This window comes from Prionailurus bengalensis, chromosome A1 (assembly GCF_016509475.1).
Source record: "Prionailurus bengalensis isolate Pbe53 chromosome A1, Fcat_Pben_1.1_paternal_pri, whole genome shotgun sequence".
NCBI lineage: Eukaryota > Metazoa > Chordata > Mammalia > Carnivora > Felidae > Prionailurus > Prionailurus bengalensis.
Window position 1 is genome coordinate 104,037,796 of NC_057343.1, and position 20,404 is coordinate 104,058,199.

Here is a 20,404-nt window from a genome sequence, read left to right on the forward strand (position 1 = left end):
CTGATATAAAAGTATACCAGTCTGGTGGAGGATTTTTAAAAAAATTATATGTTGTTTCAGATTTCGGCTACTTTCCAAATAACTTTCTATAAGCTAAATATATTTATTTGCAGTTACCATGCTATCTTATCTCAGTATATTTGGAGATAATAGGTACTATAGCAAGAATAAAAAAAATATATAATTAAATGTAGGTACTATTTTCATTTCTGCCAAAATAATCACTGAATGGAATCTTCAGCAAAAGTTGCACTAGAACTATCAGATTGAATCCATGTGCTGGTCTCTGGTTTCAAATTTGAGTTGTTCTCATATAAAAAGGCCATTCATAAATTCACACTAGGCACATGATAGCCTTGCACAGGGTCTATAGTGTGTAGTAGGATATTTCCCAGAATCCCTCTGCTCTCTTTTAACAGTGACTCATTACAAACTTTACGAAAACTCATCAGACAATAAGGAAAGGAGGTCTGACCCATTCTTTATTTTATCCTTTCTTACTCAATTTTATAGAGACACAATTTGCATAAAACATAATTCAACCATTTATAGTGCATAGTTTGATGATCTTTTACCACCGCAATCTCGAAAGAGAACATTTTATCCCTCCTGAAAGTTTCCTTTTGCCCTATCCCACCTAATCCTTCCCCACCCTCACCCCCAGCACCAGCTCCCAGGCAACCCACTGATCTCCTTTCTGCCAGTGCATTTTCATTTTGCCTGTCCTAGAATTTCATTGAAATGGAATCATATAGCACATGTTCTTCATGCCTGGCTTCTTTTATTCATAATATTTCTGAGATTTATCCATCTTGTTCCTTTACCAGTAGTTCATTCTTTTTTACTGCTCAATAGCATTCCACTGTATGGATATATTATCGCATATTTATCCATTCACTTGTTGATAAATACTTGGACTCTTTATTGATTTTTGATATTATGAATAAAGTTACTATGAACATTTCCCATGGGTAAATACCTAGGATTGCAAATGTTAGGTCATATAGCTATGTCTTTTTAAAAAATAACTGGCAAATGACACAAAATGTTTATAACACAGGAGTGTATGACAGTTCCATTTGTCATACAATGCCTCAAATATTTAGTATTGTCAATCTTTTTATCGTTAGACATTTTAGTGAATTTATATAGTAATGTTTAACTTTGATTTTAATTTTGACTTCCTTGATGACTGATACTGTTAAAAATCTTTTTGGGTGCTTATTGGCCATTCTTATGTATTCTTTTGTGAATTATTTCAAATAATTTGTTCAAATTTTTTGCCTGTTTTTAAATTAGACTATTCTTATGATCTATTGCAATGGCTTTAAAAAATATGCTCTAGGTGCAAGTCTTTGTTAGATATATGTTTTAAGAATATATTCTTCCATTTTATGGCTTTTCTATGTATTTCTTTAATGATATCCTGTAATGAAGAGAAGTTTTTAATTTTGATGAATTCTAATTTCTCCATTTTTTCTTTAATGATTTTTTTGCCTTCTGCAATGACACAAAGATTTTGTTATAGGATATCGTACAGATTTGGGTTCTGAGGTTATATCTAAAATCTATTTGAGTTTCTTTTTTTTTCCATGTGGAAATCAAACTGATTCAGCACAATTTTCTAAAAATGATCAAACTTTTACATTTGAATTACCTTGGTGTATATATTAAAAATTAGTTGACATACTGTTATAGTGAATTTCTAGACCTTATATAGTTGGGTATTGCTTTTATACCCAGTCTGATTATCAATGACTTTATTTTTATTTATTTTTTTTTTAAGTTTTTTTATTTTATTTTTTGGGACAGAGAGAGACAGAGCATGAACGGGGGAGGGGCAGAGAGAGAGGGAGACACAGAATCGGAAACAGGCTCCAGGCTCCGAGCCATCAGCCCAGAGCCTGACGCGGGGCTCGAACTCACGGACCGCGAGATCGTGACCTGGCTGAAGTTGGACGCTTAACCGACTGCGCCACCCAGGCGCCCCTATCAATGACTTTAAATAAGAGATTTTGGACATGTACATTTAATATAATTACTGACATGCTTGTGTTTAAGTCAGCCATTTTGCTATTTATTAAAAAATATTTTCCTTATTAGTTCTTTGATCCTTTTATTCCTCTTTTCCTGCCTTGTTTTAGAAAACTTGACTCCTTTTTCCTTTTCTATTTTCTCTATACAATTTGCCTATTTGCTGTATCTCTAGGTTTTATTTAGTAAGTGGCTGTTCAACAGTTTACAGTGCACATCTTTAACTTATCACAGTATACTTTCTAAGAATATTATACTAATTCAGATATTATTTAAGAATCTTACAACATTAGGCTTCCCTTTCCCTTCATCTGTAGTATAAAGTCATGCAATTAGCATATGCCAGTACAAGTCAATAACATGTTTATTTGCAAAAATTTAGAATCACTTTTCAAAATTGTCTTTGTCTCCATCCATATAAAAAGGCCTCATCTCCAAAAGAAAAGGGAAGAACATATGTTAAAAAGATACATTATTTAAAACTACATAGTAACTGGTCACATATTTTCTTACATTGGAAAATAATCTTTACTTACATCTCTGGACAAAAACTTATTTATTGATTTATACTAAATTTGTCCAAGATATTATAGAAGATACAAAGATAAATCAGATATAATCCCTGCTTTCAAATAACTTATGTCCAATTGTGAATGGGAAAAGATGTTATTTTTAAAAGGCTACATAATATGATTCAGTATAATAAACTCATGAAAGGTACAAAATGCTGTGGTAGTTCAAGTAATGAACTAAAAAAAGGGAGATAAGGCTAGAAAGGACCACTGGGTACCCTCTGGGGAAACTACGAATCATTTTAATCACATACATACTATGATGAGAATTTTCTTTCAAATATAAAACTGATTAACACATCCAATGACTTAGACAAATTATGAGGCTTCATCAATCTCGAGGAGAGAGTCAATGGAAAGCTGAACAAAGATAGTAAAGAAAACAAGATAAAAATGTAAAGGATCAAAAAACTGATTTGAAGAAAGAAATAACATAGAATGGCTACAAAATGATAGTACCCTAATATAAAGTGAAGTAATAGAGAAGAAGGAAATTTTCACAGAAAGGTGATAGTGGGAACCATGGGGATATAACGAGTTTAAGACGCCATTGAGGCACCTGTGTGAAAACTGGTCAGGCAGCAGTTGAATATCCAGGACGGAATTTGAGGGAAAGTTGGATTTTATATGTAATTTTACCTAGAGGTCTGCAGAGGGATGACAGCTGAAGTTGTCAGATGAGATGAGATATTTAATGGCGAAAATGTAAGAAGAGAGTAGGCCAAGACAAACTTTGATGACAGGAACAATAACTTCAGGATAGAAGAAAAGAAAGAGAAGCTTAAGAAGAAGACATATGAGAAATCATTAAAGAGATAGGAAGACATCCAGAATAATGATTTTAAAGGAAGTAGCGTGGGGGGAGAGATCTAAAAGAGGGAAAGGGGTCCAGCAGTAATATGAAGTCAAAAGAATGAGAATTAAGAAAAACCCTTGATTTGGAGACTGACAGACCACTTGTAAATGAGAGCAATTTGAGTGAACGTATTGCACAGTGTTAGAAAAATGAGACTATCTATAACCCCAGAATAACTTTTTATAAACACAACCACCACCACCAACAAAAAGAAACAAAAAGAACGGTAAGCTTACCTGAATATTCAACCAGTCACAGAGAAAAGAAATATCGGTTGGTGAAGGGACGGAGAGGGAAGTTGAGAGCCAAGGTTTCCAAAGGAAGAGAAGAGAAGTGGAAGGGAGGGTTTCGAACTGAAAACGCCATCTTTGTGCACTAAGAGGAAAGAATATAAGGAGTAAAGACAAAAGACAATTAAGTGTGACAAGAGAGAAAGCTTATACAATTCTTGTCTGTTCTCCTTCTATCATGTAAAACAGGAATGTGAAGAGTGGGGATAACAAAAATGACCTAAGAGGAGTAGAGTGGTTATCACAGCTGTGAGGATAAGGACCCACAGCAGACTTGACTGTCAGGCAACGGTTAAGAGCATGCAAAGGTCAGAGGGCATAAAAATAATTAGAATTCCATTTGGGGTAAAAATTTTAGAGCTCTACCTTACAAATCTATCTACCTGGCTGAAGCTTTGCTAAAATGACGCTAACTCTCACCCTGTAAATAAAGATACTCGACTATCCTTTACCGGAGAAAACTAGATACCAAAGTGCTATTTTGCTAAAGTCATTCTAAAATTTCTTGCCTTTTAATCCTTACCTCATTCAAAATAAATATTTTCTTTTATTTTAATTATTGTTTTCCCTCATGCAAATGAAATCATCTGGAATATAAAAAAGAAGTCACTATAATAATAAAAGAGTTAAATTGATACAGATAACGTTATTTCTCTGTGTTTAAGAAAACCTTAATTTCATGGGTTATACAAAGTCTTTGTCCTGTAAAAACGTAGAATTTACTTCCCAGTAAAATTTATGTTTTACAAGAAATCAAAAAATATGTATTAAGCCTTCTGAATAAATGCTTCCCAGAGATAGTTAACCTACCGAACCTGTGAATAAACATTTCTTTGGTAGCACATGGCGGTATTCACACAACAATTGGGTTCCAAAATATGTTTCTTCAGTGTTATATAAAAACATCCAGTTTGTGTAATGAACAACAATAGTGCCAGTAATCAAAGAAAATCAGGATTGTCAACAATGAGAAATAATGTCTCCTAGCAACCAAGTTTCAATTACTCTTTGTTTGCTAACAAGCACGGAGATATTTTATGCTGGTAGCTTTATTCCAGAGAGTAAAGGATTATCAAAGACCGTAAGAGAGAGTTCCTATTTTAACCAGCTCTGGTTTCCAATCAAACATCTTGCAATTAATTTTATTAGTGTTTTAGACGTAATTTACTTTGAATAAGCCATAACTATGATTTGTTATTGTCATGTTCTAAAAGAAACTGTAATGTGGAATAATTATTTGTTTAAATAATGGAATCATTGGCATACAGATGATACTCCAACAAAGTAAAAATTTATTATCATTAATAATAAGATTAAACAAAATCATATTCCAGAATAGATCCCAGGAGGACCCTTTAGCTATTTTAGTTGAACTAGAAATAATACTACTAATTAAGATATAACACCGACTGTCATAGCAGTAGTCACAAAGACCATTTACTAGTGCCTAATAAAAACCTCCTACTGCAACACAGATACACTGTGAAAGTACACCCTTAAATGAAATCAATCTGCACTGTGAACATTACCTATCAAACTTTGAAAACAATTTTATTCAAGGCATCTGTACTAATCCCTTTATATTATTTAAACTGGGGAAATGACCACTGAAACTGACCTGTTTCAGCTGTATTCCCTCTGCATTTGGTGGGTGGGATTTTTACCTCTTACAGCTTTACATACAAGGCAGACCGAAGAGGGTAGTGTGTGAGAGGGACTATGGCTGCAGTGCTGGTACAACAATTATTTCTCTCACTATTGGATTTCTGCAATCCATTTCATCTGAACCTTTTAGAGGGGAGAGGCTCATGGAAAATACCTCCCCCTCCCCACCACACACACACACACACACACACACACACACACACACACACACACAAACTAGAGGCCAAGAAGATAAGTAGTCAAAATCCACATCAAAGCAGCCACAGCTATAGTTCTGTAAACTCAAAAAAATGTTTTCAGACTGGTCATTTGGGGATCCATTTCTGTTAAATAATATCTCACTTTTTACTGAGTGATATTGGTATTAGGTAGGAAAGGATACTCTATCTTTTCAATTTGTTTCTAGCGCCATTTAGTGCTTTTCAAATAAGCTTTTGTAAATGTTTTGAAATAATCTATTTGTCTATTATTTGTATTATTGTTTAACTAAAGGTGAAGAATGAGGGATCTTATTTAAACTTATCTTAGTAGGAGTGCCAGGGTGGTTTAGTTAGTTGAGCAGGTGACTTCTGATTTCTGCTCAGGTCATGATCCAAGGGTCATGGGATAAGCCCCATATTGAGCTTGAGATTCTCTCTCTCTCTCTCTCTCTCTCTCTCTCCCCCTCTGCCCTTCTCCCCTACTCATGCTCTGTCTCTCTAAAGTAAAAATAAATTAAACTTACCTCAATAAATAAAAGTATCTATGTAAATGAATAAAATTATCAAACTGAAATGCAATTATTTCTGCTTAAGTGTTTTTTTCAGTTTATCTTAATTATAAGAAATTTGTAAGCCTTTTTTTCTTTCTCTGATTGCTTCCTTTGGCTAAAATATCAAAACCTCTCCAAAATAGGAGGCTTTCAAATATAAATACTTTCATTCATGTCTTAGTATCTTTGGTTTTTAGCTTCTTATTACTTAGCAAACGAGCAACAAATCAGAGATCATACGACAGTATTTTAGCCTATGTTTAGCACTAAGCTGCACACATGCCAAGACAGAACTATTGCATATAGAGTCACATAAGTACACATATAAGTGAGATGACCTGTAGAAAACGATGAGATTATCTATGCACTAGGAAGTCAACTGTTTTTTTTTTTAATTATTATTATGGACTATAATGAATAGTATCATGCAGCATAAATGATGTCGAACCAAACACATTTTCTGGCAAGCAAAATTATTTTCTATAGTCAGTAAACAAGCTTTAATTAATCAGAAAACAAGGATTTCAGGAAAATGCTCTTTTCAGAAGAAAGTCATCATTTACCGTGTTTCTCCAAATGCTGCTGTTGCAGGGGTTACAGAAAAAAGATCAGCTACAGTCTGCTTTTGAACAATGGGTTAGAGTGAGATCCTCAGCGTGCAAATGCATCATCTTTCAGAGGCACTTCCATAGCCACCATTTTTACGGTTTTAATATGAAGCTTTGCAAAAATATCTGCCAGCTGACCATGACCAATATAAAATGATTTGTCTCCCTATCCTTGAAACAGTAAACAAATGTGAAAAGGAACTTTTTTTTTCAATACTTGCATGCAACAGGAAAACACTACTCCTAAGAATAAGAATCAAGAGACTTGTATTTCAAACCCAGTGGAATTGAGTCTTAAGTAAATTGTGTAACTTTTGAGGATCTCGATTTTCATACTGGTAAAGTGTGTGTGTGTGTGTGTGTGTGTGTGTGTGTGTACGCACGGGTGTTTATTTAGAACTAGATTTTCAAAGAATGCCTTTTAATTTCTCACGGAGATGGAAACAGTGTCTGAAGACAGGGGGACAGGGAGGGAAGCAACCGTGACAGTGAAGACTGAGTATCCTGCTGGCAAAAGTGGGGAGTTCATAAACATGTCCCTGAGGAAGACACAAGGGCCTTCATTCACAGACTTTTCTTTTCACAGGGGATTGTGGCAAACACAGAAGTCACTGGTGTAGATACTCCACTGGCCTGAAAATTTCTTTACTTTTACTCTCAGTATACACTGAAAAGCTCCTACAGGCACAGATTTATACATGGATATGTGCATAGGCCAGAGTGTAAGACAAAGTTCTGCTGGGGAACAAGTACATAGTGGAGACTCAGCACATCAGGCCTCTTTCCAGAGCCCCACTGTTGTGCTTTTGAGCCATTACCAATGCCTTTCAGCAATGCTGTCGACAGAGCTCAGATAGGGTCCTGAACTCTAGAGAATGAATGAGATATGCCAAATGAAGCATAATTACTTGATTGACGTCATTCAGCTTTCAACTCACATTTAATGGGGGAGCTTCTACTGCTTGAAACAGTGGGCCGTTTGTAACACATTATGCAAATGATAAGACTAATCTTTTGCATTATACATAAGAGCTGCTTATTGTGCATTAACTAATTTATCTGACTACGCAGGGGCTATGAATGCTGATTTTTATTAAGCTCTTCATTAAGTGAAAACGTAGGCATGGCAAGTGCATATATTAGCCTGTGCCTGTTTTGCGTGGATGAACAAGTACACACACACACACACACACACACACACACACACACACATCTAGTTACCAAATGACATTCTTTTGGTGGTAGGAAACATCAAGCATGATATTTCTTTTCAGTCAAATCAGGAAGACGAGAAAGTGAGAATTAAAGAATCAGAAGGAAGACTCTAGTGTTGTTAATATTCATCACACTTACTTTTATCATGGTCAGGAAATTGCTTTTTAAAAAGACAGAATGTGTAGGTTGCAGTCAATAGTTTAAATCTTACCTAAGAACCCTTAGGATGCTAGTGACTATTATTGTGATTATCATAAAAAGCAAAGGAAGAACAAGTGAACCCAAAGCGTAATTAGAGCAGTCACTTCAGTTTTAAGGTAAGTTTATTCATTTGAGAACAAAAGGAAAAAGAGCAAAATAATATTTTATTAAGTAAACACGAACCCATTTGGTTACGATCTAGGCACAGGCGTGTGTAGACAGACACGTGAATAATGCCTTAGGTAATGCTCCGATAAGAAGCACATTTCATTCAGGCACACGTTTGAAACCAACCCAGACTCTCCACACAGAGCCTGCTCTTCTCAGCGAGAATTTGTGGAGTTTCACAAGAGATCCCCAAAACACCACACCTTTGATTTTCTTGACTAAATTTAGAGAGATTTCATTTATTTTAATCGGCAATGTGTACTGGAAAAACTATTTGCAATTTATTACAAGTATTTTGAGTTTATTACTTTAAAAATATTTTAACAGTGCAGTGAACAGCTCACTAATGGGTGAGTTCCTGATTACATCTATAACTAATTTTCAAGGCAAAAAGGCTAGCAGAAATGAAATGAGCCTCTTACTTTGAAGACACTAAATACCAACAATGACCAGTTCAACAGATGCAGAAGGGCAGAGAAGCCCAGTACACCCTTCTGACTTCAAAATTGAGTTCCCAGTTTTAGTTCATTAAAATTAATGACCGGTCACTGTGTATCATGCATGAGAACAGCTCATTCCTTTATCAGCCAGGTAAACTAAAACACATATTACTAGACACGACACAAAACCAGCCCTGGGATTTGGCCATGAGCCCAACCTAACTGCAGAATGTTTATTAAATTATTAAAATTTATGGGTTGATAGCACTCTCAAGCAATTTATTATAGCTGTAAACCATTTTTAAGTTTTGAAAACACAATAAAGTTGATTTAATAATCCCCCTAATCTTATACACAACTTCCTCCAGAATTTTCTTCAATTACGGCTCATAAATTACAATTTATTGTGTATTAGAGAAACACTAAAAAACAAATACTTCATGAGAATTTCATCAGATTCATTTATTCTGAAACATTTGCCAGGAAGCATAACAAATTCACATGTGACCCCTGCACTCACAGAGCTGAAGTTCAAATCAAAGCCACAATAGAGAGTTCCTTTGCCAAAGATAATAACGAAAATCTTCCCTGAACTTGAGCCAGGAACTTGACTTTAATGAATGCAAGGGTGAAGGGGTCAGGAAAGGGAGAGAGAGGCAGTTCCAGGGAAATTCTCTCTACTCTAAAAACAGCTTGAATTGCAAAGCACAGATGGTCACATCACCTCTTTGTAGGACTTTGTTAGAGAACGAGCAAGTGAAAAGAGGGACCGCAAAGCGACAGTAATTAGGAGCACACATTGTGTTCTTCTCAGGGGCAGCAGGTCATCAGTGTAGGCAAATTCACTTAGATTTAATGACTTTTAAGTGAACATGTCATACTTTTAAAAAACCAGAAATGACAGTAGTTTAGGAAGAACAATCCCTCACAGTGGAATAATTTTGAATGTGTTTCACATTTCACAGTGACTTGAGTAGGGCAGAATTGTCTGCTGGATCCAGTTGGTCCTGTGGCTTCTATAACTGTGTTTTCAAAACTGAAATGGAATTTTGGGGGAAGTCTTAGGGCCTCTGTTAATGGAACACAAGGAAAATATATGCATAAGAGTTTGCATGTATTGGGAAGGAGAGGCACTACTCTGTCCAGAGGACAAGCAACGTGATGTGAGAAGAACTACTGCATCTACATTCCTTAGAAGTTTCAGGTTTGGGCCCTTTTGCTGACTTTAGGAGGCTGGAGGATGAAACTCTTACTCAAGCAAGCCTATCACTGATATCAATTATAATAAATCTACAGCGGGTTGTTTCCTTGACTTGTAGAACCAGACACTACACGGAGCTGGCTCTGGGAAAACCTCCAGGGACAGAGGATTTCTTCTAAAATGGTATTTCCTTCTACGTGGGAGTTCCACAGAATCTATTTGCTTCAAATGAGCAAGACCCTTCATGGGACTCAAGGACAATGAGGAATGAGAGATGACACAATCAATGACTTAGTCATATGAAAGAGGCCTTAACATGATGAAGACTGTAGTTGGCTCTCAGTGTCAGTTTAAAGTCAGAACTCCATGGAAGAATACGGTGGGCTCTCATTTCCCTCTTTTCCTCTTATTTATTCTGCCCTCGGAGCCTGGGACTCTAAACACTTGACTATGGTAAATGTCATCAGAAGCGCCTTCTCTGATCTATCTCTCACAGGTGCACCTGGTTGTATGAAATGATTTTCCTCACCATCTTGGCCACACATTGTGTCAATCAAATTTCTGTCCCTGAAATACTGAGCCACTTAAGTCTACGGAACTGAGCTGAAAGATCCTGGAGACCAAAGATCGAAGGTACGATTTTTCTAGGGAACTTGATGTCTATGAGTAAAGGCAGATGATCCACAGGGGGAAAAGCACAGAATGGAGTTATGGAGACAAGCAGGGTAAGAAAATATGAGGCCATAGGGAGAGTTAAAAAGTAGTTGCCTTCATGTTCCCTATGACTTATATCACTTCTTATGAGGCCTACCTATATTTCTAACCCTTGAATCCTTTATATTCTCCTGCTCTATCAACCCCATTTACATTTGAGCTAGTGTACTAGGCTTCTGTTCTTTAAATATCAATGGCACTGGGTACACAAATGGGGAAATAAAGTACTCTGTCCTCACTCTACTTGCAACTTTGCCATAAGCACTGACACCAGAGCAAACTCTGTGCACAACCAACACGGGCAGGAAACATGCCGACCTCTCGCTTCTGTGTTCACTCGCCCAAGAGGTACCAGGTAACAATGCTGCACTCAGTATCAGTGACTTCCTGGACTCTCGATGGCTTATGTCCTGCCCACCTTTACCCCTGACAGGAGAACACGAAGAACAGCTCCACAGTCCCCATCTCCAAGTTCTTCAGGTCATTTTTGCACGTGGAGCTGAGTCATAAGTTAGAAGTGGTCTACTTGGAAATATTGTGTCGTATGTATTTTATCCAAGAAGATCGTATGTAGGGATTGCCCATAAGTCAGGGCAATACGTTGTGGATCATGTTCCAGAAGATTCATAAGTGACCATGAAGTATTTTCAAATAGGTATAACGATATAAATGTGACAGTAATAATCGCCAGTTTGAATTTGGGTCACTTCCTCTATGGCCAAAAGATCATACATGTACCAGCTATGATGGAGTAACAAAGGCCAGATATATCTTCTCACAGGAACAACTGAAAGACTAGAGCAAATATACCATGAGTGGGTTTCAGACAGTGGATCCTAGGAAACAGAGGGCAAAAAAATCATGGAGGAAAGGGAAAGAGCAGATCCTTACAATGCTCCAGCTTACCGCCTGAAGAAAGTGTCCCAGGTATGCAAAGGGACAGGACACCCAAACAGAGCTCTGTGGTCACTGTGAATAGAGAAAAAGTTGAAAATACAGGGAGTATCTATGGGATAGAATTTTCAGAGAAAGTACCAGAGTCAAGAGAACCACAAAGAAAGTTCCAGACATTTGCACTGGTTTTATCTGCCGTCTTTTACTGAGGCCTAAAAACTGCATTAATATAAGAAAATACCTGAGGTTGGGGAAAGAAACACTAAAAAGGAGCAGGTGGAAAAGTCCCAGACATCACACAAGGCCAGGAGAAGGTCATGCTCCCAGGAGCCACAGAAGAAGTCCTCAGTAATACTTGGCACATCAGGGGGAACACCCAGAAGGTTACAGTCTCACTACTAGGGAAAATTAGCCCTAGCATAAAAGCCACCTAACAAAGCTTAAAAACAACTCCAGAAAGAATAGAACTGTTTCTCAGTAACCTAACTGCATCCCAGAACACAGTTCAAGAATATTTAAAGGAATTACCCAATACAGTAAAACTAAAACACCTGATATCCAATAAAAAAAAAAAAACTAAACATGTAAAAAAGGAAAGAATAGAATAAAAATAAATCAATTCAAGTGATACAATTATCAGACAAGGGCATTAAAATAATTACAAACATATTCTATATGTTCAAAAATATAGAGCAAGAAATCATGTATACATTAAGATCATAAAATATCATGATATAAATAAGAAACTATTTAAACATCTTTAAAAAAACTTCCATATATAATATACAATATATTGTATATGATTAAGAACAGATTAGACACTGCATAACAAGATAGATCAGTGAATGTAAAACAGCAATAAAAACTTTAAAAATAAAACACAGAAAAAAAGATCGGAAAAAATGATCATAATGTCAGTGAGCTCTGAGAAAACTCAAGTAGCCTAATACTTGTACAAGTGGAATCCTGAAAAAGAGAGAAAACTGAGATAGGATAAAATATTTGGAGTAATGGCTGAAATTTGCCAAGTCTGTTAAAAATATAAACCAAAGGTGGCTTGGGTGACTCAGTTGGTTCAGTGTCCAACTCTTTATTTTGGCTCAGGTCATGATCCCAGAGTCATGGGATAGAGCCCCACGGAGGGCTCTGAGCTGAGCATGAATCCTGCTTCAGATTCTCTCAGGGTTCCTGGGTGGCTCAGTGGGTTAAGCATCTGACTCTTGGTTTTGGCTCAGATCATGATCTCACAGTTCATGAGTTTGAGCCTCATGTCGGGGTCTGCACTGGGAGCCTAGAGCCTGCTTGGGATTCTCTCTCTTTCCCTCTCTCTCTGGCCCTTCTCTGCTTGTACACATACTCTCTCTCTAAATAAGTAAATAAATAAACTTTAAAAAAAAGATTCTGTCTCTCTACCTCTGTCCCTCCTCTACTCGTGCTTGTGAATGCATGCACATACTCTGTGTCTTTAAAAAAAAGTCTCTCTCTCTCTCTCTCCTCTCCCTTTTCCTCTCTCTCTCTCTCTCTCTCTCTCTCTCTCTATCTAAACCAACAGATCCAGGAAACACAATAAAGAAGTACAAAATACATAAAGAAAACAGAAAACTACACTGGGGCAGAGCATCATTAATGTGCTTAAAACATACTAGTATAAAGGGAAAATCTTTAAAAGCTGCCTAAGAACCCATCACTTACATAGAAACAAAGATAAGAGTAACAGCCAGCTTCCATCAGAAACAACACAAGTCAGAAGATCATAGAGCAACATCCATAAGAACAACGAAAGAAAAATTGGCAACATAAGCTTCTATATCCAGTGATAATATCTCTCAAAAACAAAAGTGAAATAAGAATTTTTGCAGACATAAAAAAAAACTGATAAAACTGATCACACACAGACTTGTATTACAATAAATATTGAAGAAAATAATATCAGGCAGAAGGAACAATAACATCAAGTTGGAAACGTGGATTGATAGGGAGAGCACCAGACATGGTAAGTAAGTGGTTGTAAAAAAGTATTTTTCTTAGTTTTAAAATATCTTTTATTTATTTATTTTTAAAGTTTATTGGGGGGAGTGGACAGTGTGGGCATGCACACACACACATTTGCACACATGTCGAGGTGGGGCAAAGAGAGAGAGAAAGAGAGAGAATCCCAAGCAGGCGCCATGCCTAGTGAGGAGCCATTCTCGGGGCTCAATTTCACAAACCATGAGATCATGAACTGAGCTGAAATCAAGAGTTGGACATTTAACAAACTGAGCCACTCAGGCACCCCTAAAATATCTTTTAAAAATAAAATATCTTTGGGGTGCCTGGGTGGCTCAGTCGGTTGAGCATCTGACTTCAGCTCAGGTCATGATCTCATGGTTCATGAGTTAGAGCCCGGTGTGGGCTCTGTGCTGACAGCTCGGAGCCTGGAGCCTGCTTCGAATTCTGTGTCTCCCTCTCTCTCTGCCCCTCACCCGCTTGTGCTGTCTCTCTCTGCCTCTCAAAAATAAATAAATGCAAAAAATTTTTTTAAGAAATAAAGTATCTTTTAAAAATTTCAAGTAAAAATTATAAAAATGTATGGTGGGGTTTAAAGCATATGTAGAAAGAAAATGAATAACAAAAGCAGAAAGTCTGAGAGAGTAGAAAGACAATATACTGTTTTAATACTCTTACAGGGCAATTGAAGGGGGTAATATTACTTGTAGACATGTGATAAATGTGTACACTAGAAAATTTAAAGCAAACATAGACATATACGCACACACAAGAGTTAGAGTTAATAAGTCAATAAGGAAAGAAAATGGAATCAGAAGAAAAATGCAGCCCAAAAGCAGGTGTGAAAAGCAAAAGAGAACAAAGAAGGCCTAGGACAAACAGAACACATATAGCAACATTACAGATTGAAAACCAACCATTTCGATGACCATATTAAATGTAAATAGTCTGAGTTCACCAGTGAAAAGGTAAAAACTGACAGATCAGATAAAAGCAAGATCCAACTAAATATCCTATAGATATTAAAATAATAAAGAAACATGCTGACGGTCTTTATGCCACTAAATTTGACAATTTACATAAATTGGGTATACTTTTCAAAAAAACAAGCTACTAAAACTCACTCAAGAAAAAATAGATAAACCTGAAAATCCCATATTTATTAAGGAAATTAAATTTGGAGCTGAAAATATTTCCCCAAAGACACCAGGTGAGTTAGGTGATGAGTTCTAAAAACACTTAAAGAAGGACTACTGACTCTTCACAAATCCTTCAAGACAATAAAAGAAAGTGCTTCTCAGCTCACTCGATGAAGCCAGCATTATTCTGATACCCAGATCAGAAAGAAAAAAACATAAGAAAACTTTGGATCAACACTCTCATGAACACAGAGAGGAGAAATCAAAACACACTTTTAGCACATATATTTCAACGATACATAAATAAGGGAATATATCACGACTGTGATTTTTATCACAGCATGCAATGTTGGTTTAACACTGGCAAATTAGTCAAGGTAACGCGCCCTATTAACAGACTAAAAACAAACCCCACAACTAACTTCACACTTAATGTTAAATCAGAAACACGGCAAGGATTATCGGTCTCATTATTTCTATTCAACATCGAACGGGATGATTCTTAATCCGTGCATTAGGGCAAGAACAAGGGAAAATATAAGGCACATCCATTGGAAATATAGATGTATGCACACACATGGATACACACATACACACAAAACACATTTCACAAGTCAATAACAGGAACCGATATTTAATGATTACAGTTACCTGATTGTTCAAAATAGGTAAAACGATAGACACTAATGATAGACGAGTGGCTGCCAGAGACTGGGAGAGGAAGGAATGTGCAGGAAGGAAAGGAGAGGGACAGGTAACAAGCACAGAAGTTCTTTGGAGGTGACGAAATATTTTAAAGTGAGATCGTCACAGTGGTAGCACAACTTTCAAGTATACTGAAAGCACTGAAATGTACACTGAATTCTATGCTGTGTAAATTATATCTTAAGCTGGTATAAAATAGACGTTATACAAACTCACGATTAAATAAATTATATTAACAGCAAAGATAAAAATACTCAAAACGTATCACTTCCTTGTTATTTTGCCTGGTTTTTTTTGAAATATTATTTATGATCTTGAGGCGATTCATACCTATTTTATCTGTAGGATAGGTAAGCAGTATAACAGTATTCTACTGCACACATCTTCTAAGCTCTGAATTCAGTCACCATGTTGGCAGATTGAAATTGGACACTGTCAAAAACCGACACCACAAAAATGGGCAACCGCTACAAATTTGAGCCTGCATCCTCCAGACAGCTGGTTGTTAATCATTCACAAGTACCTCACTGCCTCTTTTACTCCATCCTCTCCAGACCAGTGCCACGTGGACCAGAGAAGGTAGCCAGGAGTGACAAAATCCTGAGGAGAAATGCATGAGACAATACATTTGTTTGCCCTTGTAATGAGAAAATGATGTTCCTGGAAGGAAAGGAAAGAAGCTTGATAAATACCTGACTTGCACATGATTTGGGAAACATCTTGTCTCAGGCTGGAAGCTATAGTCCAAGCGTACATTGTTGGTAGATCATGTGGTGTTTATTTCTCTTAAGTGGTTTGCTCATAAAAAATACCAGGCAAATAAGAACTACAACTTTTCTACTTGTATAGATACGCACCTATGTACCTCACTACTTCCTCCTCTGTAGCAAACACACCAGGTAATTAGGGCTACCATTACCTTTTTTTCTTTACCTCAATGTTGCATTGGGTAAATGGTTGTATTTGTTAACTTTGAGCCTTTAATATAAATAACAACACTTACGAAAAGGTTTTCTGAGTCTGTAGGAAAAAAAAATTAAGGTACTGACTTCTATTACTGGAAGAGTTTATTATAATAATCATAATATCTATTTGCGTATACTGGAAAGGATGAGGAAATTTAAAAATGAGTATAAAATATCTGGCTCCATCGGTTACTAACAGTGAAAACACTTAGTGTGCTAGCTATTTATGCCTTCTGGTTCTCATCTTCCCCATCTGTAAACTGGGGTGAATAATGGTTCCTGCCTTTTAGCACTGGAGATTAAATGAGATGATCTCTTGTAAAAAAAAAATTTGCAGTATACTTCCTGGCACTTAATAAGCACTTAATAAATGTTTGCTCTTTATATATTTTGCTGTCAAGATTTAAATAGGCAATCATAATATTTACTGTGGAAATTCTTGGTGGATTTCATTCCAGGAGTGCATATCATATTTATTTCCTAAGATTCATTATATTAGTTTTCCCCGTGCAATTTCTTTGCACGTCTTACGCATGTGTAGGCAGTATATTCAGACACAAGACCCTTGCATAACTAGGGGATTATTTGTACTTTAAGGCTTACTGAAAGAGACGGCTGTCCTATGAGGTGTATTTCCTCGAACACTGGAAAATGGCAAAGGAAGCAGCTCTTCCTCTAGCAGGGTTGCCTTTTATCTTCAACTCGTCGGTGATAATTGCAATGTAATGCGTTACAGATGCTTGCTAGGTAATTTACTCAGCTGCCACCACCTGGGGAGATTAGACGGGATTTCCCCTCCTGACACTGGGCCCCGGGAATTTATAGTCTTTGCTCTTTCTCTTCTCTGGTGGTATCACTCTTCTCCCCCAGGCTTTACTAGGAAGTCAGCCATTTTAAAGTATACAAGTAGTTTGCCTGCATGAGGAAATACCAGCAAACAAACTCTATACAGGCTGGGTAAACTTTAAGGCATGGTCCCTATTTTACCAGCCCGGCTAAACCTGAAATATTATCAGGCTCTCCGGGACCCACCCAACTTTCAAGCCGTGCCCTTATCTTTTCGTGTGCCATAGACACGTTGGAAGTGTTAGGGGCTGAAGTGTGTCCCTGCAAAGATGTATGGTGAAGTCCTAAGCTCCAGGATATCAGAATGTGACCTTTTTTGGAGATACCATCTTTACAGAGGTGATGAAGACGAGGTCATTACAGCGGGTTCTAATCCAAAATGACTAGAGTATAAAAAGGGGAAATTTGGAGACAGACATGCACACAGGAAAAACACCACATGAGGATGAAGACAGAGATTGGAGAGGTTCATCTAGAAGTCAAGGAAGGCTAAAGATTGCCAGGGAACCAGGAGAAGCTAAGAGACAGGCATGGAACAATCTCCCTTACAGTCTGCAATAGAAATCAGCCTTTCCAACACCTTGATGTTGGACTTCTAGCCTCCAGAACAGAGATAATAAATTTCTGCTGTTTAAGCCACCAAGTTTGTGATACTTGGTTACAGCAGCCCTAGCAAACGACTTTGAAAGCCTATGAAAGGCTGTGGACCCCTTCTCGAAATACCTTTTTAAATGCATAAAATAATGTACATAGGATAACAAAGGAAATCAAACATGACAATATTTGTTTTAACTTTTTTTCAAAAACAACTCTGGAATGTACGCATATATGTATTGATCTATTAATGTGTTAAATACAAGATCTAGTGGTGGGTCAAAAAACAGTGCAATTCTGAAGCATGGTTAAGTGTAAATGGTATATTAAGGTCTGCAACAAACCTTATATGAAAATACCTGTGATTTCTATTGGTTATAGGGTGCTATTATTACTGTTGTTTACTGTCCATAGTCGTAATTGAAAGAAACGGTAAATTCCAATTAGGGATTAGTGAAAGTTAGGTCAAGTCCACTGACCACCCGAATTCCTTCCACAGACATCTCCAGGGTCATGGACTCCAGGGGAACAACTTCAGCTTTAGAGGCTTGGTCTCACTGAATCTTTCCTTATTTATAACATCCGGTCACTTTGTTCATTTTTACTTGTTCACTCATGTCTAGTTCCAGGCTATATCTTTCCTGGGTACTTCAGCGATAAGATTCTCTTCTCTCTGACGTCCTCTTTACTCAATACCGCACAAAGCTTATTCTCTTGGACCTGACATTGATCTTAAGGTTGTTAGCAAAGACTGAGGGTTGCTGGAGCCATGTCGGGTGGGGTGATGGGCTAAACAGGTGATGGGCATTGAGGAGGGCACTTGTTGAGAGGAGCACTGGGTGTTGTATTTAAGTGATGAATCACTAAATTCTACTCCTGAAACCATTATTACACTCTATGTTAACTTTGACTTATATTTAAAAAAATAAATAAATAAATATTTTACAACGGACAATTCACATTACAGTCCCACTCAGGGCAATCTCTGAAACAAGAAGAATGGAAATCTTCCCAGTGGACAGAGAATTACTATTATGATAAGTATCATTATTATGGTTATAATTTCCAGTTTGCCTCTGATGGCTAAATACCACCAGTTGGTCTATGCTATTCCAGAATCCTTTAGTATTTTATATGAATATTGGGGAGCCTCATTTCATAGCAACATCTCTTGCTATCATCTATGGCCTATAGAAGACATCTACCACTGAACTTCCCAACCATTCTGGTACCTATTTACTAGTGAATTCTTTAACACTTTACAGGTAACAGTGTCCTTGCAGCCTGCCTGGGGATTATAGGCAGCTGTCAGGTCATTGGACTTATGTAGTAAATCCAGCCATGTATGTCCTGCTGTCCAATAATGTCCTCTTTATTACCATGTCAAGACATTCGAGCAGTCCTACCTTTTACTCTAGGCCATCAGTGTTTTAAACACCACAGGGTCTTCTAACAGGATGTTATCACTGGCTCCAATGATCCTTCCATAATGTTTAATCCAGACAATGTTGCCACATCAGCAAACTCTACAGTTTGGTCTCATATCCCACCTTCCCTGCCCCAGCACTCTCAAGATTCTCCCCTGGCATTTTTAGCTGCTTCTGCCATTATAAATTATATATCCAGTTCTCTCAGGCTGAATAATCCCTTCCTTTGAGTATTCAGGACAGTTCTCCCGTGCTTGAACACTTTTGAGGCATGATTATTCTTATTGCTTTAAAAGCAAAGAGGAGAGATGGGGACATCTCTTGAGAAGACAAGTGCCATATTACAAAGTATTTGATTCAGGTGAGAGCTTTGCAAAATCACTAGGCAGTGGGGGACAGGTGTCCTCTATCAAGAAAAGGCCACTTTTACCAGCACAGAGGGTTTAGGGGAATCAGAAGATTTCATACTTTTTTAAATGCATCCTCTCTTCATGTCGCCAACTCCAGTCTCAGAATCTCAACACCTTCGTATTTGGTCTCTATCTTTTTTCACAAAAGCTGTAATATCAGCACCCTTTTTAAATCTAGAACTTTCACAATCAAATCTGAGTGCAGATTTTCAGCCTACCCTTTGGCTATAGTCAATAAAGGTCTTTGTAAATACTGCCATGGATCACTTTTAAGTTTTCACGTTGTAATCGGAGCTGATAGTTGGCTGATCTGTATTCTTCCATTAGAGCACCTGTGTCCATTAACAAAAGCCATATTGTCAAGAATCAAGCTCTAGAGCTATTGCATACATCAGTGCACCCCCTTCACTTATACCCTATGTCACACCACTACAGAGATTTTCATGCTCCAGGACCACAGGCTCTCTCCTCCTACCACTTAATACTAGCGGTGTCCTGGCTTGCAATTAATTCAGTTCTAGAATCCTATTCTGTAAGACAGCTTTCTAGAATCAACTTTCCAAAGTTGGGACCCATGTCACTGACCCTCGGCCAAGGAGTTTAAAGCAAGTTATTTATCTGGAAGGTGATCTTATAATCCACCAGTAGGGAGATACAAAGTAAGACAAAGAAGCCAATCGGCGAGTGTTATTGAGCATGCTATCATCAGAGCCACTTGAG

The 20,404-nt window shown here is 37.2% G+C and overlaps 1 long non-coding RNA gene across 1 annotated transcript in view; it reads right to left on the reverse strand.

Annotated features, from left to right (window-relative positions):
- The window catches only part of LOC122486892, a 175,537-nt gene that overhangs the window by 132,197 nt on the left and 22,936 nt on the right, over positions 1-20,404 (reverse strand). The gene's annotated exons all lie outside the window — the stretch shown is intronic.